The sequence below is a fragment of the Canis lupus genome, chromosome 23, assembly GCF_048164855.1.
Source record: "Canis lupus baileyi chromosome 23, mCanLup2.hap1, whole genome shotgun sequence".
Classification (NCBI taxonomy): domain Eukaryota; kingdom Metazoa; phylum Chordata; class Mammalia; order Carnivora; family Canidae; genus Canis; species Canis lupus.
In genome coordinates, this window is record NC_132860.1 from 9120929 (window position 1) to 9148356 (window position 27428).

The window sequence follows — 27428 nt, forward strand, 5'->3', positions numbered from 1 at the left end:
TCCAGACACTGAGAGAGAGACTGATCTCCTCTCAGTCCCAGTACCAAACTTCCCAGGGAAGGGAACAACTGGCTCTGCCTTTTTCCACTGCTCACTCTGGGATCACTCATGTGGGCGCAAGGGGTGGGTCACACAGAAACCAGGTAGTTCCTGCTGAAACCATACAGATTTGCAGAAGGAGCTTCCAGAAAAGGGGGCTTGAAGCACACAATCCTTTAAGTGTCCCTTATAAGCCGGGTAACGATATGTACCCCCCCAGGATTACCGTGAGGGCTTGATAGGATGACATGTGTAGCGTGTTTAGCATCACCCCGTAAGTGTTCAATAAATGATAACTACAGCTATTCTTATTTTGCCACAAATTTGTAACTGAAATAAAAGTAATTCACTAGCCTGGCTTAAGAAGTCTCCTGGAAATGAAGAGAACAAAACCCTCACTAGTTGCAAAGGACCCCAGATCACCTTACAGGTGTCGGCATTGACAGGCAGGTTGGGAAAGGGAACAGCGTCAGGGGTCATGAGCACAGAGGTAAGCTGGGACTAGTGCAGAGTCTGAAGGCAGACACAAGGCCGGTAGCCAGGGAATACAGAAGCTAGAAGTCATGGCCCTTCATGTCGCCAGGAGAACAAACCCCAACTCCTGAATGGACAGAAACAAGAAGGTTTAGAAGTCCTTTCACCTGTACCTCCAAGAAGCCATACTTTCGAACCGATGAGCTGTACTAGGACCACATTTGACCCATTTGAATATTTTCAGCTCCCAGCGCTGAAGCTCCCTTTTCTCGAGAGGAAACTCATGATCGCATTTCACAAGGTATGAGTCTATACCAAGTGGCTCTGGACCGACCAGGTCTTTTATCTTAACCTGGAAAGTGTGGACAACCTGAAGTTTCAGCATCCTTCAGGGTGAGTAAAAGACTCAAAGATTTCAAGAAAAAAACTACTTGCAGGGACTTGGATCTCTTCTTTCTTCCAGCATGAAGCAAGTGGCCCAGCCTCCCAGACTCAAGAACTGTGGGCAACAGGGCCCCTTCTTGGTGAGTGTCCCTGAGTTAGAGGGAGCCTTCTGGAGAATAGAGAGCCATGGACCCAGAACCCTTTCCAAGGGCAAGCAAACCTCCATCTTCCTACAGATACTCAGAGGCAAGTCCTTGCTTCTCTAGGGGGAGACAAAGGTATTGAGAAACTGACCTAGAGAACAGAGCACGACCCAGAAAGAAAGACACAGATGTTCAGAGAACAACACAAACATGTCTGATGCCTTCAAAAGCTAGCAAATGTGTTGTCCAAATCTATTGACCGCATCCCTAACAGATGAGATTCAGGCTGGTGGAAACAGCACTCAAACAAGCTGCTCTGTATTGACTATAATTTCATGAGCATGAGGTTCAATTAGCCATTGAACTAGATACGGACCTGAAAGCTATTTGAAGCTTTGCCCCGATGCAGATGCCAATCGATGACCCAGACTGCCTCCTAGGATGACTTCCAATCCCCGCGCTTCTTTGCAACCCCCATCTGCCCGCTATCCTTATGGCAGGACGGCCTGGATCACCAGAGTACCTATCTCACTGGTTCCACTCCCCCCAGTCTCTCTCCTCCACACTGCAGCTGGAGTAATTAGTCTAAAAAGCAAAATCTGATGTGTCACTCCCTGCTTAAAAATTTCTGGTGACTCTGCACTACTCTCAGGATAAAATCCAGACTCCTCAGCTTGGCTTATCTCACCTGCACGCTCTGGTCTTCCTCCTAAGTACAACTGCATCTCTCGCCACTCTGTTGCGTAACTTCTTCCAACTTTCCCCAGCTCCTGGAAATTTTTCACATGGGCTGATGGATACGACTCTGTACTCACTAAAAGGCCCTTCATTTTCTTCCTGGGGACATGGCTAGCAGTGGTAGATTCTGAGGCTCTAAAGGATAGCAGAGTCATGGACAGGAGGTGCCTGGGTCCCTGGATCATTGTTTGGAAGAGAGCATCTAGAACCACCCAGTTAACTGGGAACACCAGTACTGGACCTTTCCCATGAGCGAGAAACATAGTTTTATTGTATGACATCACTTGGGGACATTTGTTATGGTAGGTGGCAAATTCTAACTAGTACATATGCACATGTTCTTGGGAGCCCAAAGGCCTTTGTATGTTCTCTTTAGAAAGTACCTGGTTATCCCTTAATACTCTGGCAGCACCTCTTCTGGGAAGCCTACCTTGGTTCTCCAGGGTGAGTGTGGAGCCTCATCTCTGAAGTATTCCATAAATCTGTACTTCTCCCAATGTACCTCACCCAGGAATCTTCTCTCTTCACGCGTCCATCTGCTCCAGCAACTAGATTCTGGGCAGAGACTGTGTCTTGTTCATGTCTGCATTCCTGGGATCCCTTCCCAGGGTAAAAGTGAGTAAATGTTTTATGAACGAATGGATGGACGCATGGAGTAGGCCAATACGTAGATTTGTTATTGGGCTGCTTCCTGATAAGAGCCTGTGTGTTCACATAATGCCGCCTCCCTCACTTGTGTGTGCTGAGGACAATGCGGGGGCAATCAGGTGCAGCAGGCCAGACTGTAGGGAAGCCTACGTAGCAAACTTGCTGTACCGTGGCTGGTTTAGAAGCAGGAGCTCTGGGTTCTCTGCACCCTGTGGACACAAGTGAGAGGCAAGAGAAAGTCTGGAAACCTTGGTGTGATGGGCAAGGAGAAAGGAATGTACCTTTATTGAGCATCTACTATGTGCTAGGCAATTTGAACACATTATTTCACCCTGTAAGTTTGCTATTATTAACACCATTTGGCAAATAAGGACACAGGCTCAGAGAAGTTAAGTGACTCACCCCAGGCCACACCACTGGTAAGTGTCAGCTGGAATCCAAGCCAGGCCTGTCTGTCTTCTGAGCAGGGGCTCTTCCCAATGCATCTCAACAGACAAAGGTGGAAACCAGACATGCTTAGCTTCTCCGTGACACCCAGGGCTTGGGCCCCGCATAGGTATGAGGCCCGTGCATCAGTCCTGGTCCCAGCAAAAACACACAGAAGGCTTCCCGTGTCAGCAGCCTGTTGAACATGGACTGGAGGCGAGGGTAAAGAACAGGCCGCTTTTCCCTGGGCCCAGGCCCTGTCAGGCAGGCCTGATTTGTATGGCTGCTCCAGACACTGCAGAAACAAACACGAGGCTGTTGGGTCAGGTTCCGTTGTTTCTCAGATGAAGGAGCCAGACTGGAGCCAGCACATTTCTCAACCCTCAGGCAACCAGCGACCAGGCCTCCTGGGCTCTGTCTCCACTGGCAGCTGTGAGTGGCGCAGCCTCTTGGCGGGCTGAGCGGCCCCCGGCCCTGCTGGCAGGTAAGGCCAGGGTCCTGCCTGCCAGGGACCTCCCCCTCTGTCTGGGAAGACGGATCCAGGAGCTCGGCCAGGAGCCCCAGGCCCCGGTCAAGCCTTCGCTTGCCTCAACAACCTGGCAGCTGAGCAGAGGCCCCTGAATTTCTGGCAGGCGGATCAGGAAGGCAGAGGTCCTTCTGGGATGTGACTAGGAGGGGAGGCTAGCGCGGAGAGACTGGGAGGAGTCTGGGCCCCAGAATGCGCTATCTCAGTGGTCAGCGTCTGAGGAGGGGGCTTCTGCTGGGCACTAGGGTGAAAAGAGCTGGCTCCTGCCCCCGAGGAGCTCAGACCTGGAAGGGGAGGTGGACGCAGGGCAGACAACCTCAGTACAGTGTCAAAGGGACGCAGCTTCTTCAGGCTTGCACAGCTCACCAGCTCTGTGGCCTTGGGCAAGGGACAAACTCTCTGGGCCTCAGTTTTCTCAGGTGTGAAGTAGGACTAATAATATCCACTTAAAAGCATGTGAGCCTAAGTGCTCTGCTCCCAGAATGGTGCTTGCTATGGGGTCTCTGCCCTCCTGATCCGATGGATTCTGTGGACGTCCGGGACCTGAGCTTCTATTTCTTTTACAGCACCCCCGGTCTCTTACTTATTTTCCCAAGTAAGTCAGAGGTTGAATGAGTATCCCAAAGGGAGAGAAACAACCGCCATCAATGATAACCTCAGGGTGCAAGTCTATCCCTACTGGGCTTGCTCCAGGGAATCAGCCTCTTTGAACTGACCAAGATGAAAACCACAAAACAGGCCACAGCAGGCAGGAAGGGGTTGGCCGGTCTAATAATCTCATAATAATGAGTCTGCACAATCCAAACTTGATAAAACCTTGAATAATTGAGGACAGACTGCAATTATGAGAATTACTCCTATCTGGACAGCACTTCCAGTCTGCAGAGCTCTACCATGGGCATCATTTCATCTGGGGGACCCGGTAAATATGTGTTGAAGGACCGACCTTGCAACAGTCTCTTGGATCCTGGTTTACCTGCTGAGGAAGCCGAGGCTCCGAGAGGTGAATGAAATTGCTAGACAAAGGTGGGTCCTGTTCGATGCCAAACTTAGTGCCCTTCACACCACACCACACCTTCCCTACAACCAGATGGTACAAGGGGGTAATGCAGTCCCTGGCCCTCCCCTGAGCCAGACGGGAGCTCCAACCAATACAGCAGCTCTCAGCGTGCTGGTCTTGGAGATGGGTCTTTGAAGCAACATGTCAAAGTTATCCCCTGCACCCTCACCCTGCCTGCCAGCAGGCAAGTTCCCTGGTGGGTGGGAACCGTGGGAAGACGAGAAGGGGGCAATTGGCACAGCTGGAATGCAAACAAACAATGAGGCTGGTGAAAGATTGGCCCGGGTCTTTTTTGCTGATGGAGGGTGTATAAAATATGGAAATAAAAATTACACAACTGAGCTGTCTCCTGGGAAGACGATGGCTAATTAGATGTCTCACAGCACACTGGTTCCTAATCATGGAGCAATCTTTACCTCCGGGTTGCAAACCCCAGCCACGAGCCAGGCGTGACGCCCAGGGAGGCTCCTGGGGCTGCAGTGGTCGCCGAAGCCACCGCTCAGAGCACACTTTCCGGGTGCCATGCTCTGTGCTGGGGATTTGCATCACTCACTGAATACAAGTCTCCTTAAAAACCCCAAGAGTGGAAAAAAAAAAACAAACCAAAACAAAACCCCAAGAGTGAAGTGCTCAAGCATCCTCATTTGGAGATGAGGAAGTCCAGGCAAGGGGAGGTTAGAGGACCCCCCTAGTCTTGGTGGGGGGGGGGTGTGTGAAAGGTGACTGACTTTCAGAAACAAAAGGAAAGATATCCCTAAATCCATAAAGAAAGAATTATTTTTGTTTTCTCTTTGCATGGGCATCTTATGGGGTGACCCAGATGACAAATCCTGGCTTGTCAGGGCTGGAAAGGCCCTCTCAAAGCATGTAGGCCAGGGTTTTACAAAGTTTTCTTTTTCCTTTTTTAGCAGCAGGACCCTTTGTCAGAAGGTAATCCTGTGTGTGGAACCGCAGTTGATAAAACCGAGCAAGGAGGAGCTGCCCTCGCAGCAGCGGGCCCCACCCAGCAGCCATCACCTCTTCCCTTCTCGCCTTTGCTCTCTCCGTCATCTCTTTCTGCAACCCTACGGTTCCTCAGAATCCAGTTTGAAAAACCACTGTCCTTGTTCAACTCCTGTCTCTCCTTATTCCACGTGAAAAAACAGAGATCTGGAGAAGCTAAGTGATGTGTCCAGTGTCAAAAAAGCCAACGAGTGATAGAGGCAGAACCAAGAATCAGGCTTCCTGTTGTGCAGGTCAAGGACTTTGGCTGGGCCAGGGCAGCCCTCCCTGCTCTGAACTATACTCTGCAGATGGTCTGCAGATGATGTAGATATTATCACGTACAGATCCAGAGAAATGAAGATAAAGGTACATAATTTATTGAGTGTTCCTTGTGCCAGGCTATGAGGGGGCCCGAGGTTGGGGGAGCACAGGCCTTATTCCTCAGGAGCTGCCCCTCAAACTGGAAGGTGGAGGAAATCTTACCCAAAGTGCCCATGACCGCCCATGCGGGGTGCCGAGGGGGAGAGAGTCCTTCTGGACTGACACAGGGGTGAGGGCTTTCGAAAAGGGGGTACTTGGACCAGCAGAGTTGGGAGCATTGATGGGACCATAACAGGGAGGGGTGCCGAGAGCAAAGGCAGGAGAGTGCCAGGCGTGATGGCCGATCCACTGGCACCGTCCAGAACAGACCAGCTCAGCCTCCGCCCTGTCCCCTTGGCTAACAGGATTTGTCCTTCCCACCCGAGCCCACCTTGCCTTTCTGGGATCTGTGTGCACCCTCTTCCCTTCCAGCAACTGTCCTGAGGATGGGAGGGAGAAGAGGGGGAGAGCAAGAAAAGAGAAAATTAATTCTCCAAGACGGCTGTGTGAGTGTGAGTGTGAGTGTAGGTAAGAAAAAACGCCAGTGACAGCCAACACCCCCTGAAGCTACTTCTCCCTGCTTTCAGACAGAGGCACAATCACCTTTGGGGGAGTTGCTCCAACATGGCTCAATTATCAACATTACTGTTCTTCTTCTTCTTCTAGGAAAATGCCGTGACGGCCCCTCTGGTCCCCCTGGCCTGGCAGGGGAAGGAGAAACACCGGAGAAGGGTACATCGCTCTGCCTAGGAGGACGTTTGAGCTCTGCTCCCCGGAACCCCGCACCCGAGGGAGGCTGGGTGGGTGTGGGCTGGGCAGTGGGGCTGGGCGCCGGGGCTCAGAGGCGGAGGGAGAGAGGAGGGCGACAAGGGAAAGGGACACGGAGCCCCAAACCAGAGCAGGAGGCACGTACGGAAAGGGAGACAGGGAAGGCCCACCCTGTTTCCGAGAAGGTAGAGCTGGTTTTGCCTACTCCTGTATTTCCAGCGGACGTCTGGTGGGAATAGAGGCCATGTCACGTTGGGGGCACAGGTGAGGAGGGTGCTGAGAGCCAGGTCAGGAGACCGATGCCCCCGGGATGGAGCAGAAGAACGCCTGGGAGTGCTGGGGGGACAGGGCGTGTGCTGTGTTATCTGGAGACTATAGCGATGGATGCTTCCAGAAGGCTAACCGGTGAGGGGGTTTGGTGTACCTGGTTATGTGGGTGTGTGTGCATGGGATGCAGATTTATGTAAGTGTGCTCGTGAGTGCCCGTCCCCGTGTGGGGACCCGTGAGTCGGGGTAAGCACACGGGGATGGAGAAATGCCCCCCGTGTGTGTGAGTATGTGCATAGGGCCCCACCGCTCCCCCCCCTCGGCTTCGGACGTGCGAGGGACGTGGGTGCAAACGAATACAGATGAAGCCTGGCCATGTGCGTGTGGGTGTGGGTGTGAGTGCAGATTTGTGTCACCGCGTGTGTTGGACCATGGGGACATGTGCAAATGCGGGAGGCCCACACCCCGTGTGCGCAGGGCCCCCTCTCTGGCCAGCGGGGAAGGGCCGAGACGGCGGGCCGCTTGCCCCACTTGCCCCGCAGCCCTGCTCCCTGCCCGGGAACATCCCCACTCCCATTCCTGGGAAGGAACATAATGTCCACTGGCTCGGCTCCTGCCTGACGAGTCCAACTCCCTTGTCTTGGGCGGCGAGGCGCTTCCTGACCAGGACAGGGAGCATCCAGGGAGCCAAACCCCGGGGGCAGCGTGGGCGGGAGACGCACCGGCTCCCGGGGTGTCAGCAACGGGAGATCTTCCCGGGGAGATTAAGGTCGCGCGGCATTTACTGGGCCTTTGCCATGCGCCAGCCCCGCGCGCAGCGTTTCGCGTGAATCGGCTCACCTAAGCCTCCCCCCAGCCGTGGTTGCTGGGGGCTCCCGCGACCTCCTGTTGGCAGATGAGGACACTAAGGCTCAGGTTAGGGAACTCGTACAATGTGGTACAGGCAAGAGCTGGGATGGGGCCCAAGCTCTCGATCCTGCAGGCGGGACCAGGACCTCCCGTCCAGCTCCCCCCACCCCCCCGCCCCGAATGCTCAGCCGGGGGTCACCAGGGGCTGCCTCCCTCTCTGGGCTGTCCTCCAGGAGGTCCTGGACACGGGTGGGCTGGCACCGCCGCAGGGAGCCTTGGAGACCCCACCTTGGAGGGTGATCAACCTCCCCAGGCGGGAAGGGCCACATGTGAGAGTCCAGGGCTCCCCTTTGCTGGGAGGGCGCAGGTGCGAAGTGTGCGCTCCCACAGCCAGCACGGCCCCCCAGCCCCGGCCCAGCACAGCAGGCACCGAGCTTGTGGCCCCAACCGATCCTACACGCCTCAGCCAGCCTCACCTTTTCCAAATGTCCTCTTGGCCCCTGCAGGCCCCTGAGGGCCAGGCCACGGGCTGAGCCCTTTCATAGCATAAACGACACATACTACACTCTCCCCGGTTGTCTCATCTCATCTTCCGGACCTGTACTATAAGGCGGATGCGATTCCCCTTGACCATGAAAGAAGCCGAGGAACAGAGAGGTCACGTCACTTTCCCAAGGATACACAGCTTGTAAAAGCCGGACCCAGAATTTTGAACTTGAGCCTGACTCCAAAGCCTGTTGTTGTTGTTTTTTTTTAAACAATTAGATTGTTGCATTTCAGCCCTACGATACACTCGTGAAGGAGGGAATATTCGGCCCAGGCTCAGAGACAGGGCACAGAACCGTTAGGTAACTTGCTCAAGGATACATACTGAGTAAGGAGCAGAGACAGGACAGGAACCCAGGCCTGTGGGAACAGCAATGCTCTCCTGTAGCCAGACATCTGAGACTGCATTAGAAGAACGTGGTCAGGTGTGGGGGGTGGGGGTGGGGGTGGGGGTGGGGGTGGGGATCTTTCCATCCTCTTCCTGCCACTCCGGCCCCTCAGCTCTAGCCAAGATGGATCTCTCTCCTCTGGGTCCCAGGGAGCCCATCCTCCTCCTCACTGTGCTCGTCTCTGTCCCTCTCGCACCCCTAACTCTCTCCCCTTCTCACATTTCTCATGGTCCTCAGACCACGTAACTCCCCTCGGAGCCCTGTTCTCTTCAACCCGACGCAAGTTTTTTCAGCTGGTTTTTCTTTGTCCTATCCCATCTCTGTGTCAGATCTGATGGGTGTCCCCATCACCATAGCTTAGCATAGGGCTAGGCCCATGGTAGAGACTCAGACGGTACTCACTGCTTCTCCTGATGACAAAGGTGAGCCTTGAGTTACCAGGGACCCATCTCTCCAACCATCCATCCATCCATCAATCCATCCAATAAATATTTATTAAATAACTACTATACCCCAGGTGCAGTCCTAGGTACTCGTTAACATCAAAGAATAAAACAAAAATAAGACCAAAAAACCCCCGCCCTTATGGGCCTTATAGGAGGGAGAGAAAGACAAATGATAAATAAGTAAAGAGTACGTTGGAAGATGATGACTATGGGAAAAAAATAGCACAGGGTAAGGGAGGATCCAGAGCCCATGGAGAAGGAGATCTTTAAGGAAGACTTCACTTCACAGAGGGAGTGAGTTAGCCACGCGGCTATCCATGAGAATATGCTCTGGGTAGAATGGATTGCAAGTGCAAAGGCCCTGAGGTAGGTGTGTGCCAGGATGGCTGGAGTGGCATGACTGGGGGAAAGTCATAGAGAAGCAAGTCAGAGGGTGCAGGGACTTGACAGCCACTGTGAGGACTTGGCCCTGACTCTGAAGAAGAGGAGGGCTTTAGAAGCTCCCCCTCCCCAGATCTTCGTTTTGCTGTCTTTTTATCATTCAGGTTGCACCAAAGCTATCGCCTCAGGACCTGTCCTAGGACCACCTTATCCAAGTGGAACCCCGCATCTCACCACTCACTCTTCACCAACAACCACCATATTTAGTCTTTTTCATAGCACTCGCTGTTCTGGAAACTAGCCAATGTGGATTTTCTTGGTTCCTGTGTTTATCTCGTGTCTTCATCCACCAGGGTGCCAGGGTCTGGAGGGCAGGGCTTACACCTGTCTTGTTACTGGGAAGGCCCACGGCCTAGAACAGCTCCTCCCAGCACCAGAGTGCTGCACGGCGACGCACCAAGTCGCCTGTCACCCCGGCTCCCAGTGCATGAACTCGCGTGACGTTCCCCAGGGGGGCTGGTTACCAGCTCATCAACCTGGCTCCTGTTGGGAAGGCAGGTGCATGCCTTCTGCAGGAACTCCATCCTGCCCCTCCTCCAGCTGCCACCTTCCTCCTAAAATGCCCTCCCAACACCCACTAAAATCCAATGTCAGAGTTTAAACTCAAGTTACAGTAAGTCCAAAGAAGCCATTTGCAAAGCTGAGCCTCCCTTCTCTGCCCCTCAACTAGGTCATCAGAAATAAACAGCTCTCTTCCTAGAGATCCACGGCATTGCCCTGCTGGTCCAGTCATAAAGCTGTTACCCCGAGAATTCCACAACAAAAGGGGGGGCAAGAAGTCATAGAGAACCTACTAAGTGCTTTCCATAGAGTTCATCACGTAGGCTCCTGAACGAGTCTGAGATGTGGTATGTTTACACCTATTTTCCAGATAAGGAAATCGAGGCTCAGACCTTTAGCAACTGTCCCTGTCCCAAGATCATGGGTCCATTAACAACAGAACCAGCTTTCAGTCTTAGCTCCGCCAAACACCTGCCGCCTTCAGTACATGCTGACGCCAGCCCAGCTTCAATTCTGCCCAGAAATCTATTCTTCAGAGGACTAAAAAGAACCAAGAAAAGGAAAAGAAGGAAGGTAAGGCACCTGTCTCAACGGGAGCGGGGTTGGCTCGGAGCCGGCCCGGTACTCATGCCAGGGGAGCTGCCCTGAGCCCAGCCCGGCCCAGGCAGGAGGTCCCGTGCCTCGGGGAGCCCCGTCTCCCCCATGGTCCAGGGCCCTGGGAGCAGCCCTGGGCTGCGCGCCCTCCTGGGTCCTCCACAGGGAGTCTCGGCTGCGGCCTGCCTGCCAGACTAAACATTCCTCTCCCAGCCACCCCGCCCCGCCGGCCCGAGTGTCCTGGGACAGGGCGACAGCAGAAGAGAGGGATAGTTTACACGTGTCTGTGGACACCCTTGGGAGAGAGGTGGGCATGCACCCAGCCTTCCAAACACACACGCACGGGGATGAGTGTGCCCTTGGACACTGCTGGAGGAGGCAGGCCGGCCCACAGACCCACAGTGACCACACACACACACACACACACACACACACACACACACACAGAGGCAGAAATGGTTATCTCTGAATACTGATAAAGAGAGGTGGGCACTAAACACACACACGTAAATACCCAGACGCCACGTGCTCCGGGCCTCTGGCCCCCCAGCGGGGGCGTGCAAGACTAAATGTGGACACATACACAGTGTACAGGGCTATATTTTGGAAAATAGGGGAAAGGACCCTGCCAATGTTTCCACTGTGTGCCGCTTATAAAAATTCTGCAGCCAGGGGAGATGCCCCCAGAGCTGTGCAGCTACGTGTGGACTGTCAGATAAAGTGGGGATCATGCAAACAAACGGCTCCGAGGGCACGTGGGGTGGGGGCGGGACGGCACTTTGCTGACAGGGTTGGGGCAAGGGCTGCATGACAGCAGGGTCCCCCCAGTGGCTGATACAGAGGCAGCTGGAGCCTCCAGCTGAAAGGCTTATGGCTTCAATTTCCTGAAAGGAAAAAAAAAACAAAAACAAAAAAAACACAAAAACCCACAAGCCTTCCCTGATGGTTGCTTTGGGAAGAGTCACTGGAATCACCTTTGAGGCACTGCGCCCAGCACATTATAGGCCCTGCATACATGAAAGCTGTGAGTGTGATGAAGCTCACAATCCCACAGGTGATAAGGACATGGATCATTCCACTGTCGCCTTTGATGCTGTCCCTTTTTGAGCAGATTCCTTATAGCTTTGTATGTCTCAGAAGTATTTTATATAACGGTTATGTGTATGAGATGCATTTCTAATAGCAAATCCGTACAAAACCGACCACCAATATCTACTGAATAGTCACTCAGTGCCAGGCATTGTCCTGAGCGCTTTCTATGTGCTCTCATGTTTGACTTTCACAACAACCACAGGAGGAGGTACTATTTTATACCCATTTTACAGATGAGGAAATTTTCCCAAGAGGAGTTTGAATATGAATGTAAATCCACCTAAGTGCTGAAACTCTGTGTGTGTGTGCATGTGTGTGCATGTCGAGGACATACTCATGGTCCAGGAGGTCAACCAGAACAATCAAGTGAGCACTGACAATCCCAGCCTCTCAGGCAATGAATTCTGAGCTTTCCTCAGTTTAGGGACATGCAGCCCTTCTGGTGACTCTATTACAGTTCTCTTTTGGATGTGATTTCGAGCACGAAGACATGGTACAGGAGGCAGTCCAGAAGTCATGAAGGAGAGGACCATGCTGGATGTTAAAAATGAGAACTTTGTGGTGGCCAGAGGGGTCTTTAAGGAAAACTTCCAAAAAACAGAGGGCACACTGGGAATGGGGAAAGTTCTGATCCTAATTCTCACTGTGGCCTGGAGAGCTTGGCCATCCGTCATATAAAAGGAGCCAAGGGAAATTCCAGACAGAGGCTCTGAGAACAGGACAGCCATAGGCACCTCTACTTAGCATGACCTCTGCCTTCTGGCCCACAGGGCTGGGGGCCTAGGGCCCCTAGCGTTCAGACATGTACCCACTATACCAATGGGATGTATGTTTAAAGGCAATGGGGTACCAAGACTGAACCCTAATGGAAATGATGCACTTTCGGTGATAATGCACCACGCTGGTGCAGAAAGTTGATAGCATGGAAGGCTGCCTATATGTGGGGACACGGGTATATGGGAGCATATGGGAACACTCTGTACTTCCTCTCATTTTTGCTATAAAAGTAAAGCTGCTCTAAAAATAGACTTTATTAATTAAGAAAGGAGAGAGAGGAAATGAAAGAGAGAGAGAGAGATGTCTGTGGAGCCCAAAGAAAGACATAAGCCACGCCAGGTCCAAGGGTTTCAACCGGGTTCTAAGTAGCCAAGGGGTTTCTGGGCCCCAGGGCTGGGGATGGAGCAGAGAGCAACAGCGCCAGCAGGGGAGCAGGATGCAGCCCCTTGCTATGTCTCCCTCCTACCCAAGCAGCCAGAGCTGCCCTATTTTTGTTTGTTTATTCAACTGGAGTTCTGCATAAACTCCAATGGAAGAAGGGTTGTGCTGCTGGTGGAGTTTTCAAGAGCTCTGCTTCAGAGGCTCCAATGCGGGTGAGACCACACCCCTTCCTCTGATCTGTACAACCTGACATCTGCAAAGCCCTCTACCAGATGGCCCCAAAGGCAGGCAGCTCACCTCTAGGACCTCGGGCCAGGTAGGGGCACATAGAAAGTGTTCAATAATTATTTATTGCATGAATGAATGGCTCATTTGAGTTTTACAGCAAATTTAAGAGGTGGGCAAGGCAATTTGGGGCACTTTTTTTTTTTTTACCCATCTTATGTCACATTTATTGAGTTGCTGACATTAGGCCAGGCACTGTGTTGATCGCTCCACATCAATTAATTCATTTAATCCTCATTACCAACCTGTGAGGTAAGATTATTATTGGTAAAACAAGGGCACAGCAAAGTTCACTGATTTGCCAAAGGTCACACAGCCAGTAAACTGCAGGGATTCCAACTCCGGCAGCTTGGCTCTTAACTACCACGAAAAGTTGTTTTTCAACCCAGCAAAACCTGGGCTGGGAGAGTGGTAGTGGACCCGCAGGTCCAAGTGAAGGTTATTGGTGAGGCCCAGGCTTGGATCCCGAGAACAGTTCAGATGTCCTCTCACCACAACATGACGCTGTGGCTACAGCCCGGGCAGGGCAGGGGATGGCCAGCTCCCCACCACCTAGTAAACAACAGGACACGCCAAGCCTGGGAGGCCACGGGCGGCGCTTTCCAGGAGATCCACCCATACCCAAGGCCTGTCTGATGCAGCAACAAGCTGGGAAAAGAAACAGGAAGACATATTCAGAACAATAATAAAAGAAGAAAAATTAAAAACACATCTCTTTTCCTAAAGCTTCCCATCCCATCCACAGCCTCAGCTCAGACACTGGGTGGACCTCAGTCACTTGTGGGATTTGCTGGGTAGGTCCCTCTGATCTGGGAGGGGGCTGATCTGAGCCCAGAGGGAGATGAGGTGGTCTTAACGTCCAGGCACGTAGGCAGGGAGACCTAGGCTCCTACACTGCATCCATCCATCCGTCTGTCCATCCATCCATCCATCCATCCATCCACCCATTCAGCTGATGGAACTACAGATGTAAGTGCCAATGTCTGTTCTTAAGCTGGTTGATCTCTGGGCCTCCTCTCTAAGACCATAGGCCGCCATTTGAGAACTGGATGTAGCCAGGCTATGACAAAGCTCTCCACAGGATGCGGCATTTTACCTGTGTGAGGTTATGTTATGTACATTTTATAAAGCAATAGGAGGAGGTTTCTGGAACTTTGAAGGGAGTTTATCTTATGGAAAGCTCAGAGCCACAATTAGAGCCCACATCCATGCAGCATGGTTGAGCCTATGAGCACTCATTGCCTTGGAAACAATTTCCTGATTTCCTCTCTCTTTATTTTCCTCCAATACTCTGACTTTCTTGACTGCATATAGGTTATTACCATGCCTTAAGCTTATATATTTTAAGCTTCCTCCCATCCCTTTTGGAATAAAGTTGAATCATGAAAGAGAGAAAATGACTGAATTAAATTCATGCAGATGGAATAAAGAAGGGATTTATTTCAAGAAGTGAGATGCGCTCCCCGGCAAAAACCCCCAAATGGAGATTTCAACATTCCCTGTTACCCTTGTAACTTGTGTCCCTGAGGACATAACTGCTGTCACATGAAGGATGGCCTCTTGCTGGCCAAGGGATGGCAGCCTGTCAAAAGCAACAGTCAGAGACGTGACTGCGGGCATCTGAGGAGGAGGCCCCTGCCTCAGTGGTCTCACTGTGAAATGGGGATTCTAGTAGTTGCCGGCCCACAGGACTGCTGGGAAGAAGAAGTGGCAAGAGCTGTGTAAGGGCTAATTGTTATAGCCGGTGGGTTTCAGCTGACCATGACCCTTTAAGCCAAGTATAAATCTTTGCACCAGAGCCCATGTGTACAGTCTGAGCATCGCCTTCTCCCTTCCACTCGGGCTTTGAAAGTAGAGCAGGAGTAGAATCTTTGAGAGCTCAGAGGCTCACATGGGCAAGAACCAATTGTTCAATCAGTCCTAGATAGTGAATGGTAACAGCTTCCCTGGCAAAGGCTGGAGGAGGCTTGCAGGGGTCGGGCTGCCTGCTAAGCCCTCGGGGGCACACAGAAGTCAAGACATGGTCCCTGCTCTCAAAGAGCTCAGTGTCTGCAGAGGGAGACCAACCTGCAAACCACCAGCCCCAGCCCCAGGAGGACCGAGCTGTCTGGGGGGCTCCACTTGGCCTTTAGGCCTTTGCCCCATGCGTCCCCTCCACTTCTAACACCGTCCCTCTACTCTCCCTTCAAATCTCTCTCCTCTGCAAGTCTTCCTTAACTTGTGCTTCTACACACCTGTTCTTGATGTACTGTGCGATGCTTTCCTCTTTCTCCTCTCCTTTCCGTTCTGCCAACTATTTGTCCCAATTTTATATTTGGAATTGGTTACTGTCCTTTTGGTGGTCACGCAAATGGCTAAAACGCGCCTGCATTTTATGAATTCATTGATCCGTCTCATGTGTTATCTGCTTGTACAAAAGCCTATGCTGGTGTGGGAGGCAAAAGCAACGGCCCTCTGAGGTCCCCACGACCTGCTTCCCTGAACCTGGGAAGATGTTATTTTATAGGACAAAAGAAATTTTGCAGATGTGATTAAGGATCTTGATATAGGGAGAAAATCCTGGATTATCCAGGTGGACCCAGTGTAATCACAAGGGTCCTCGAAGATGGAAGAGAGAGGTGGGAGGAGCCGTGACAACACAGGTCCCCCTGATAGGCTGGATTGCAGGCCGAGGACCCCTGAAGAGGGATGTGGGGAGCCTCAGGACTCTGGGAAAGGCGAGGAAAGAGTCTCCCCTACAGCCTCCCAAAGCCCTGTTGACGTCTTGATTTTAGACTCTGACATCTAGAATAAATTCGTGTCGCTTTAAGCCACAAAGTTAGTGGTGGTTCGTCACAGTAGCCGTCGGAAACCCATACAGCTGCTTCAGAAGAGAGATGAAGACTGTTTCTCACAGGACAGTTCATACGTCCTAGTGTCAGTACAACCAGGCTGTGTGCATGTGCGTTGTGTGATGGGACTTGCCCATGTGGCATAAGGACATCTTTTCTCCCCCAGATCGCGGGTGACACAATACAGGTTTCCTCAAAATAAAGGGAAGCTCTCATCTCAATCGAACCTTTGTGTGCGAGGGGCTCACACGCTGAAGTGGATTTGGCCTGCACACCCCTTCCCCTGAAAAACGTCAAGGGCATCATTGTGTTCACGCACTAATAAGCACTGCCGGGCAGTTGGCTTTGCTCGTCTTGTGCTTTCTTTTCGCAGTGACATCTGCGGGTCTTCAGCTGGCATCCCGGGAACCGTGCAAGAGAGGGCATGAGGGTGGGCGCGGTGGGGGCCCGAGGAGAGGCAGCGGTCCCAGTGGCATTTTACCCATTCCTAAACGTACCTGCATTTTCACTGCTAAAACCCGCCTTCCACAAGAAGGACCCCAGATCTCTTATTTGATAAGTGGAATTCTGAAAAGTCCTAAAATAGCCCATTTTCTTTGTTGGGATGCAGAATGTAGTAGAGCATGGTGATGCAGAAGGGTGCCAACAGCTGGATTTGAATACTGGCTCCTACTCGCCGTGGCCCCTGGGGTTGTCCCTGTTCTTTCCTCACCTGTGCAATGTGAGAACAGGGTGGTAGGGGGCACACAAGGACAAGCTGCTGCATTTATGTGGATAGCGCAGCCCGCCTCCCGCCGGGTGAAATAGCTCAGTACATGGTGCCTCCCGCACTTGGTCCCCTGATCTGGTGTCAAAATGAAGGATGGTAAAGAAGTAAGACGAGGGTTCTCTGGGCAGGTATCTTGGTGGAGCAATCTCTGCTGAAAGGCTTCCGAAAGGCAGGAAATATTTTTTCCTTGGTTCCTTCTAGGCGTGAAGTATCTCTTCCATGCTGTGATTAGAAGCCTGTAATCGGAGCTTCCCATCCTGCATCCTGCTCAGTGGGCCTGTTTTCTCTCTCACCCCCCAACAGTGTTCTCAGGCCAGCTGTACCCCTTCATCAGAGGCTCTGAGGCCCATAAGGGAAAGGGCTGAGCCATGAGTGGAGAAGTCAGCCTGCAAGAAGTAGCCACTTCCTCTTGCCTTTGGAGCAAGAAGTACAATCTGCCGCCCGCCGGGGCAGGAAACCTTTCGGGATGAGGTTAAGTAGTGGCAGGTACATTTAAATGCAGTGTCCTTCATCCCTGGGCCGCAACCTCAAATGGCAGCTGTCCCAGCTCTGCCTAGAAAGGCAACGAAGGCCTCTGCGCTCACCAGGTGGAGCTGCCTTGCAGAACTGGTCCCCGTGCCTCGCTCAGAGGCAGCAGGAAAGCTGAGAAGAATCATCCTGTTTCTGCTCTGGGCCAGGAAGGCTCCTGGATCCAAGGCCGGACAAGAGGGAGATCTGTGAAAGAAGTCAGGATTAGGGGTCATGCTCATCCCCAGGGGCCCCTCTGAGCAAAAGCTAAAGGGCTGTGAGGCTGGGGTCATGCCCCCACTGTGCCCTCACCAGATGCCAAGGGTCACAAAACAAGTGAGGGCCTCTAACCTGCAAGGAGGGGAATAGAGCCTAGCTGTGGGCCAAGCTCTGCTCCCTCCCCTGGTCTGGGGCTGACCGCATGTGGATGCGAAGGCAGTAAGTACACCAGCTAGAGCAGCTCCCCTCTAGCTGCAGGGCGTATGCTCTGAATCACTCAGGGTCTTGCTAAAATGCAGATTCTTTCTAAGTGGATCCCCGCAGAGGTAATTTAGAGGGCTCTCACTTCTCCTGGCCTTTGGGGCTCCCGATATGTTATTCTAGAGAGAGAGGAGGGCCAGGGCAGTGCTCAGGGATTTGGATTTGGATTTGACTCACATCAGGTACCTGCTGGGAGCAGCTCCAGGGGCAGAGACGGGGGCTGGGAGGGTGGTGGTGGGAGGGAGAAAAGAGAGAGAAAGGTGCAAAGGACAGAGGTGCTACGGTGGGGTCACGGAGGAACACTGGGGTCTGACCCTCAGCAGCTGTGACCCCTGGGGTAGGCTGACTCTCTGAGCCTCAGTTTCCTCATCTTTATGAGTGAATCATAAAGACTTAGACTTCAGGATTAGAACAAGGATTAAATAAAGCAACAAATGTGAAAGTAGCCAGCGAATTGCCTGGCCCATAATAGTATCCAATATCCAATACATTGTGAAATAAAAAGCAAATAAGCCCATGCAGGATCTTGACAGCCAAACAAAGGAGCTTGGCTTGTGCTGCCAAGAAGGCAGTCACAAATTATTCCCAACTCTTCAATAAAGCTAGCCAGCCCCCCTCCTTCATCCCTGCTGAACTGCCTCTGAGCAATTATGAGTACTTAAATGGAACTCAAACAGATAAAATTATAGAATTCAAAACCAGTCCTGAATGCAGACCTCTCGCTAATTCTCATTAATCTTTTGCTTTGGTCTGTCTGCCTTGGTGTGATTTCCACAGACCCCGATTTCCTGGAACAATCGGCCAGCCCTCTCAGCTAACAGCCTCCCAGATGAGCAGCGGGTTGCAGGAGATGGCACAGGAACAGGGCATCCTGGGGACAGAGCACAGCCTGGGCCCTGGGCCTTGAATCTGAAATCCGAGGAAGCTAAAGAAAGAAATGACCCATTTTGCAGGGTCCTCAGAAAAAGGCAGCCTCCAGAATGCACCCCTTTCCAGTCAAACACATAAAGCAAAGGAGGCAGCGCTGCCAGGAAGGAGGTTGTCTCGAGGCCTCCTCTCTGCTCTCCCAGCCTCAGCCGCTCGGTTGCTCAGGCCTCCCGAGCTAGGCAGAGGGTCAGCCACTTTTCATTATTCTTTTCTTTTTTAAAAATAATATTTAGAAAGGGCTTTGGACCCGGAAACTTAAACATTTCCACCGAGTCATTTTTCCCGCCCCTGCGGTGTATTTTTTTTTTTTTTAAAGTAGAGAGAAACAAAGCCAGCATTTCACAAACAGAATACGAGGGAATGATGATAAATACACTTAAAATCAGCACAGAGGAATGCTCCTTTACCCTCCTTGTGAGAGAATCTTAGATGGGGCTGGGATGCAGGGTCAGGAGTTTCTCCCGAAGATGGAAAGATCTAGATGAGAACCGGGGGGCGGGGGATGCAGGGAGGCTGGGTGTAGGCCTATCAGCACCTCCTCCTCCGGCCGTGTTTCTGCCAAATATCCCTTGCCCTGGACAGCCCCGGTGGCTCCGCGGTTTAGCGCCTGCCTTCGGCCCAGGGCGTGATCCTGGAGACCCGGGATCAAGTCCCACATCGGGCTGCCTGCGTGGAGCCTGCTTCTCCCTCTGCCTGTGTCTCTGCCTCTGTGTGTGTGTCTCTCATGCATAAACAAATAAAATCTTAAAAAAGAAAATTATCCCTTGCCCTCCCTCCTCCCCTGGGCCTCTCAAAAAAAAAAAACAGTGGCAGCCCTGTGTAGTGGTCGGGAACTTCTCTGGGCTCACTTCTCTGTGCCCCAGTGTCCTCACCAGTAAGTGGGGGCATCTTGCTGGAGGAGGCATGGAACTGCCACCTCCCCAGAACCTTCATGGGGGGCAGGACCCTGCCAACACCTTGATTTTGGACTTCTGGCCTCCACAACTGTGAGAGGCTAGGCTGTCATTTTAAGGCACCAAGTTTGTGGTCATCTGCTATGACAGCTCCAGGAAATTAATATACTCCCTTTCCAAACCGTTGTAGAGATGCAGTCCTTGCCTCCCAGCCCAGCAGGGTTTGAGGTGACACTTTTGTACTTAGGTGCCCCTGCCTCCCGGGCCAAAGCTGCTAGACCGAGGATGGACAGGTGGCCCAGGCTGGGCTGGTCAGTGTCACCAGCATTGGGAACCGTGCGGTGAGGCCCCAGGGTGCTGGTGAGTGAGGGACGGTCATACAGGCTCAGAGCGGGGCCACGTGGGGTCGTGCGGGGGAAAGGGAGCCGAGCAGAGAAGAGCAGGATGGACACACAGCAGAGGAAGCCAAGGGTCCTGACCGCTCTCTGGCTCCCACAGAGCAAGTCCTGCTCTTTGCTTCCAGAAGATTCCCTTGTATTTCTCCAATAGCCATTCTCCCTCTGCCCTACTTTTCCTTGACCTGGCTTTGCCTTGAGAAGCCTGCTTTTCCTTGCAGCCAAATCCACCCTGAAGGAACAGCTGAGCTCCAGTGTCACCTCTGTGAAGGCTTCCCTGACTCCACCACATGGGGACAGAGGCCTAGACTCCTGCACCCTCAGCTCTGTGTCCCCACCGACACTCACTGTCATGGTTAGTGATGTCTCCCTGCCATTCTCCCTGCAGGCTGGGCTCCTCTGGTCAGGGAATGATCTTATTGTGTGTGTCCCAATTTCCCAATTAATTACCCAACAGGGTACAGTGGTTGGTACCGCAATGGATGGACAAACAAAGGAATGAATGCTACTCAGCTCTGTCCCCAAACTTGGGCTGAGGGTGGGGAGTGAGCAGGGCCTGGGGGGCATGTGATGGGGTACACATGGGAGTGGGGGTGGGAGCAAGTTGAGGGACGCTCTGAGCCCAGAGGGTGGTCGGGGCAGGGTGGGCGGTCAGTGCTGGGGGTCACAAGGGAAAGGAGAAACTGTGGGGGCGATGGCATGGGTGACAATGGCCACTGGAGGGGCCAGAAGGCAGTGGGGAGCAGGGAGGACTTCTGACGGCGGGGGGGTGGCAGGGGGCAGAAGGATCTGGGAGGAGGGAGAGGCAGCACTGGAGGCAAGTGGCAGAGAGGGCCTGACTTGAGCAGAAGTCCTAAGGTGGGAGCTCTGACGGGGGCGGGGGGGGTGTCAGGGAGGCCCATCCTGGGGCCTCCAGCAACCCATCCACTTAGCTGGCGTCCAGCCAGGCTCTGTGCCCAGTGCCAGCTATGGAGCGGTGACAAAAAGCAGAATTCAAACACCAGACTGGAGCTCTTAAGAGAACAAGACTGTATCTGCTGTTACAAGGACCAGGACATAGCACACAACCAAAGCCTTTGTGGAGCACTTTACAGTTTATAAAGTGCTTTCCCACATTATTAATGAATACGTCACAGTGGCGCAGTGGAAAAGTGGTGCCTGTTGCTGCAGAGAGCCCGAGGTAAGGTCTTGCGTCCACCATTTGGTGGCTGTGGAGGCTTCAGCGTACGATAGCCCACTGGAGCTTCCCTTTCCTAGTCTGTAGACTGCCACCAACGGCTAGCATTTATTGAACACCTAATGTATGCCGGCTACTGTTGTAAGTGCGTTTTTGTGCACCAGCTAACTTTATCTTTATCTTTTTTTTTTTTTTTTTTGCACCAGCTATCTTGATCATCAAAACAACCTATAAAATCTAGGGACTATTGTTACCTCCATTTTGCAGGTGTCAACCCTGAGGCCCCAAGAGGCTAAGTAACTTGCCTGAGTCACACAGCTGCTCAGCCAAAGAGATTTGAGCCCATTTATTCCGCTTCCAGAATCGGTGTCCTCAGCTGCAGTGCTACACAGCCCTACCTCCAAGGCTTTGGGGGATCGGTCAGATTAATGCACTCAGAACTAGTTAGAGGTTAGACCTAACTACTGGCCATGATTGTTCTTTCATCCCATGTGCGTGGTGGCATCAGACCCTTTGGTTGCTTGAGCAGACACCCTGACCCCTGGCATCACTGACCCAACGCCTAGGCCCGCAGTCACTCGCTCAGGGCATTCCTGGAACTCTGGGACATGAGCATAGAATGGGCATCAAATACGCACAAATAAGCTCTGCATGTGTAAGTAAACTGAGGCCCGGCTTCATGTGGATGTTTTCTTTTCTCCCCACCCACCCACACTCCTCCGCTCAAAGGCCACGCTTGTTTGCTTACATCCTTAATCCCAAACCCTCTGCACCTTCAAAGGGCCCCTTTGTGCCTGGGATGAAGCGGAGCATTCCTGCCTTGCCTACGTGGTTTTCCAAATGAACTTCCAAACACAGAAGAGCCCAGATTATTAACAATAGGCTTGCACCAGGATCCGGGCTGGTGGATTAAACGAACAGGAGGCAAGAGGAGGCATTTTCAGCAGGTTCCTCCAGAGGAACAGTTTGCAGTTTCACTGGAAAGGATGCTCAGGAGGAAAGAGACCAAAGGGCAGGGTGGGGAGGAAAGCAAACTACTGGCTCAGCAATGTGGCTTCTTCCCTTGACAAGATGGTCGTGAGGGAACAGGGATGGGACACATTGAAGGGGGCTGAGAGCTGGCCAGCATGACGGGGAAGGCGACTGTCACCCCACAGTGAAGGTGGCTTGAGTCCCAGCCCCTGGGCTAGATCCAAAAGGTTCATCACTGAAGCTGCAGAAACACTGGGAACAGAGGGTATCCGGCTGGAACATCCCTGCAAGGTCCACATGGGGAGAAGCTTTCAGAGAACATAGCTGGAGTGAAAAATCAGCACAAGAATTAAAAAAAGAAGAAAGAAAGAAAGAAAGAAAGAAAGAAAGAAAGAAAGAAAGAAAGAAAGAAAGAAAGGAAGGAAGGAAGGAAGGAAGGAAGGAAGGAAGGAAGGAAGGAAGGAAGGAAGGAAGGAAGGAAGGAAGGAAGAAAACCTGGCCATGAAAGAAAATATTTTTTTTTGAAAGAAAATATTATTCAGAACTGACCAAAAAGTGAGATCCCCAGGTGGCTCAGTGGGTTTAACGTCTGCCTTCGGCCCAGGGCGTGATCCTAGAAACCCGGGATCGAGTCCTGCATGGGGCTCCCTGCATGGAGCCTGCTTCTCCCTCTGCCTGTGTCTCCGCCTCTTGCTCTCTCTGTGTGTCTCTCATGAATGAATAAATAAAATCTTAAAAAAAAAAAAAAAGAACCGACCAAAGAAAACTCAGGGTGAGGATATTACCCCTTCCCCAGTGGCTCCAGTTCTTCCAATAGGAGGCAGGATTACCTAGTGGGCAGGAGCTTGGCTGTGGGGTCAAACCGCCTGGAAAGGAGTCCCCAGCTGTGCCACTGATGTGCTAGGTGACCTTGGGCAAATGCCTGACTTTTCTGTGTGTTTTCGTTTCTGTATTTGCAAATCGGGGCTGATGATCATAAATGTACTTACTCCAGAGAGTTACCTGTGAAGATTCAATGAGCGAGTCTGCCAAAAGCCCCGCCACAAGGAGCGGACAGACGAGAAGCACCTGCTGCGGGCTAGCTGTCACTACCACCCGGTCCCAGTAGACGGTGGCCCCTGGGCCCCACAGTACTCTCACACGTGCAACAGAATAAAAGTCTCAAAAAGGCAAAGCGGCACTAGAGCAGGTCAGACCAAAGCAGGATTCCGGGAAGCTAGAGACAAAGCCGCAGACGACGGCCTTACCTGCTCGCAACCCCGAGGGAGCACGGGCGGCGGGTCCCTATGCAGGCTGCGGGTGCAAGGGGGGCTGGGAGGGCTCCCCGGCATTTCTAAGTTCTCGCGGCTGCAGAAAGGCCGAGTCAGGCTGCAGATCGGGAGTGTGGCCCGGCCCGGGGCTCTGTCCCCGCAGCGGACACTGTCCTCCTTGCCCGGGACGGCAGCTCTGCCATCGGGCTGTGCTGTCGCTGTTAGCATCCCGGGCCCAGGGGCGGCAGAGGGGCAGGGCGCAGGCACGGTTCCCAGCCGGAGGCCAGCAGCTCCCTGGTCTCCCTGCGTGGCCGGTGACCTGGCTCGGGCCCGGGCGCCCCTGGAGCAAACCCCGGCTCCATCCTTCGCGGAGATCAAGCCCCCGGGCTCTTCCCCGCGGGGCGACCTTCAGGGGCGATGAGTGGCCGTTGCAGACAGACGCGCGCACCCCAGCTAAAGCCACGGTTCTGTGCAATCATTCCTCACGCCCCCCCCGAACCCCAATTCTTTTCATCGAGCCTGATGTAGCTTGAGAACGAAGCTGGAATTGAACAAAGACCAAGGGCCACGACCAGTAATTATGTCTGAAGTAACGAGCAACTAATTGGGACTCACTGTCATTAAAACCCTATACTGCGGGCGGTAATTACACTGCGGCTCACGGGGGGCTCCGCACCGGCTCCGCGGCCACCGCCCCGCTGCCCTCGGCTCCGGCGCAGGGGTCTGTAGTTAGAGGACAGATGAATGGCCTCTTCATAGTCCTCCACGAGATTTGAGTAATCCCAGGGATTTCTGCCGGGGGAGTCAGCGTGGCCGGGCAGCGGGTGGGACTGGAGCAGGGGTGAGAAGCCTAGGAGCACACGGAGGCTTGTAGCTGGGCTGTCATCCCTCTCAGGATGATGACATCATGCCTTTGGGAGATGGCTGCAGGGTCCTATCAAGTCAGTGGGAAAAGAGCCGAATTGGCCCTTTTATAAATAGATTTATTGAGCACCTCTAACGGATCAGGAGCTCCAAGAGCTGCATTTATACACATCAATTCATTCGCTCCCCTAACTGCCTTAGGAAGGAGGTGCCTCTAGGAACTGCTTCATAGGTGAGGGCACTTGGCTCAGAGAGGCGATGTCACCTGGCCGCGACACAGAGGGAAGCCAGGGTTGGAACCCAGAAGGAAGGGGAACACGGCGGTGTGAGGCAGGTGTAGAGTGAGTGGGGACAGCTGGCTGTGACCACTTTCTCGTCGAGCCACCCAAACATTCCATGCCTTAGTCTCTGCATCTGCAGAGCGGGGATAATCGTGCCTCTCTAGGGGGTTTGCGGTAAAGACCACACAACATGCTGCATATAATGCATTCAGCACAGTGCTTAGTGCAGGATAAGTGTTCAATAAACGTCAGCTGTATTATAGGTGCTGCTCAGAATCTCTCCAAAGCAGCACTGAGCGCTGGATGAAACGCATCCTCTGAGCGTGGCGGAGCTTTTGCACTAGTGGAGGCCACGGAGGTCCTAGTAGAGTGTCTGTCTGCCTCTGTCTCTTGGGAAGGGGGCAGACAAACCCAGAGGGCTGGCTCTGCTCTGAGGCCACTGCCCTGGTGTTCGGGGCAGCGGGAAGCTGGCCAAGCTCCCAGACAGCCTGTCTCGGGCCGGGAGCACAGAGCCGTTGCCTCACCAGCTTGTAATGAGCTGCGTCTCCATCCTGATTAGGGGAACAATCTTCACTCAGAAAGACTCAGGGGAAGGAAGTGACAGCGTCGTGGGGACAGGGCATAACCTTGCCTCCCAAGGAGGGCTTGGCTTCTGGAAAGCTGGTGACTTGAAGGTCACAGCCCAGGACGGTGCCCATCTCCAGGGAGGGGGCTGCGCAGACCCCACCGGAGCAAGCCTGGGTCAGAGCGGGAGACACACTGGGGCCAACACTGGGGCCAGCCCAAGCCTCTGTCTGCAAGCCTGGGAGGCAGCTGCTCGCAAGCTCTGGTGTGCCAGGAAGGCAAGCAAGGAAACCAACATTCTCTGGGCACCTTCTGGGCACCAGGCCCGATGCCAGCCTTATGACATCACCACTGCCATCAACATTGTCCTCGTAAATAGAACGTTAGGGCACCGTCTTTTCCAACACTGTGGATTGCAGCCCATTACTGGGTTATGAAAACAGTTTAGTGGGTGACAAATAGCATTTTAAAAATAACATGATAAAAAAGAAACGGGGGGAAAAAAAGCCCAGGAAATTTCAGAGTGCACTGCACAGAGTGAGGATTAGTATTTTCCTGCAGAAGCTGCATTTCTTTAGTGGGTGTGTGTTTGGGGACTGTGTTGTAATGGGGATGGAAATCATGCCCATTTCATAGAATTGTGGTAGGGGCTGAACGAGTTAATGCTCTAAGTGGTTGAAGCAGTGGAGTGGAGGCTGCACCGTCCGTGTCCCCCTGGAGACAGTCCAGTTTCCCCGTGCGCACCAACAGCATCCTGAGTCTCTCTCTTTCTCTCTCGAAGGTGCTCTCTGGCTGTGGGAATACACTCAGCCCAAGCACGGGGCAGGTAAAAGTGTGGTGGAGTAGATACCCCAGGAGCAGCTCTCAGCCTCTGAGGACGGGGAGATGGTGGATGAACACCTCCCCCTGCACTGATTCTGAGCGTCCCCCTCCCAGTCTCTTAGAGGGTGTGCAGTGGGGCTGAGTCCCCGTGGCCCACAGGAGCACTCCCTTCCTTGTCTCCCTGCCCCTCACTCACTCTGCTTCCTGGGGTCCCCTCCCAAATCCATTTCTTACATCTATATCCTTGTCTGGTGAGTAATCTTATCTTGGATGAACCTAACTTAAGACAAGCAGATCTGGTACAAAGCAAGTGCTCAAAAAAAAAAAATTAGTTTGTATGAATCCTGCTCATCTTGTGATAGGATCTGTGTAAATATTTGATAGGCATCATCTCATCTTGAACCCTATAAGGTAGAAACTGTGATTGTCCCCATTTTCCAGATAAGGAAACTGAGGCTTAGAAAACTTAGGCTCCTTGATCAAGGTTACATAGAAACCTTCCAGAGGAATCCACAGAAAGAGGAGAGCTCCATTCCGAACTCATGAGTGTTACCAAAGCCCTCGTTCTCAACCTCTGCCCTCCATTTAATCTGCACAACCAGGCTGCCAGTTAATGCCATTGCTTCTCCCATTTGACAGATGTGCAGGTGTGAAGTCCAGGGAAGAGAAGCAGTTGGTTCCCACACTAGTCACTGCCAGGCTGGGGCCAGCGCTGGGCATTCTGACCCTTGGCCCTGTGCTTCCCATGACAGCAGGCTGCCTCCCAGCACCCTGGGAAGGGCAGGCTTGGGAGAAATCCCCTTCCTTATAAACAGGACCTGAGGTGGAAACTGGCCAGCTGTCCATTAAACCTGCAGTTCAGGAGAGAGGTAGGGTGCAGATGAAAAGAAAAATCTTAGCAGGTTTACTGGGATTTCCAGACAGATTTCCAGAGAAGCCTGTTCTAATGCTCATACCTCAATGTTTCAGCCTGATCCGTGGGGCTCATGGGCAGGTATCATGGCCTCCACTCACTGCTGGCTTCTACTTGCATCTTCTTATCCTTATCTCCAGCAGCCCCACCACTTCCACCAAAGTACCAGGAGTGTATGTGCCTTCGGTGTGGCTCCACCCGCGTAAAGCTCCCCATGATTATTTGCTAGACATCTGCTGTGTGCTGGGCATCATGCTAACCTCTCAGTGCCTCAACTGCCTCTTCTAGTAAATTGAAATAACCTTAGTAACCTCTTCATGAGAATGTTATGAGGTCTACCTGAGCAGATTGTGCAAACCACATCTGTAGCAGAGGACTCCTATCGAGTACATATAAGGACTCCCAAAATTCTGCACTAAAAGAACCAACAATTCATTAGAATGTGAGCAAATGACATCAAAGACAAAGCGGATTTTACCAAAGAGGAAGTATAGTGGAAAATAAGCACACAAAAAGGTATGCAGCATCACTAGCTATTGGGGAAATGCAAAATAAGACCATGGTGAGATGCTACTAGTAGAACCAGCTGAAATTTAAAAAAAAAAAATAGTGACAACACCAAATGCTGGTGAAGATGTGAGGAAACTCAATCAGTCACACACTGC

General features: G+C 52.5%; 1 protein-coding gene and 1 long non-coding RNA gene across 2 annotated transcripts in view; one reads left to right on the forward strand and one right to left on the reverse strand.

The window, feature by feature from the left end:
• The window catches only part of NAV2 (neuron navigator 2), a 727084-nt gene that overhangs the window by 471858 nt on the left and 227798 nt on the right, over positions 1 to 27428 (reverse strand). The window lies entirely within an intron of this gene.
• On the forward strand, positions 3966 to 7817 carry LOC140615386 (uncharacterized). The gene is made up of 3 exons (XR_012016055.1): positions 3966 to 4404; positions 5347 to 5788; positions 6449 to 7817. It is a non-coding gene; the product is annotated as an uncharacterized lncRNA (long non-coding RNA).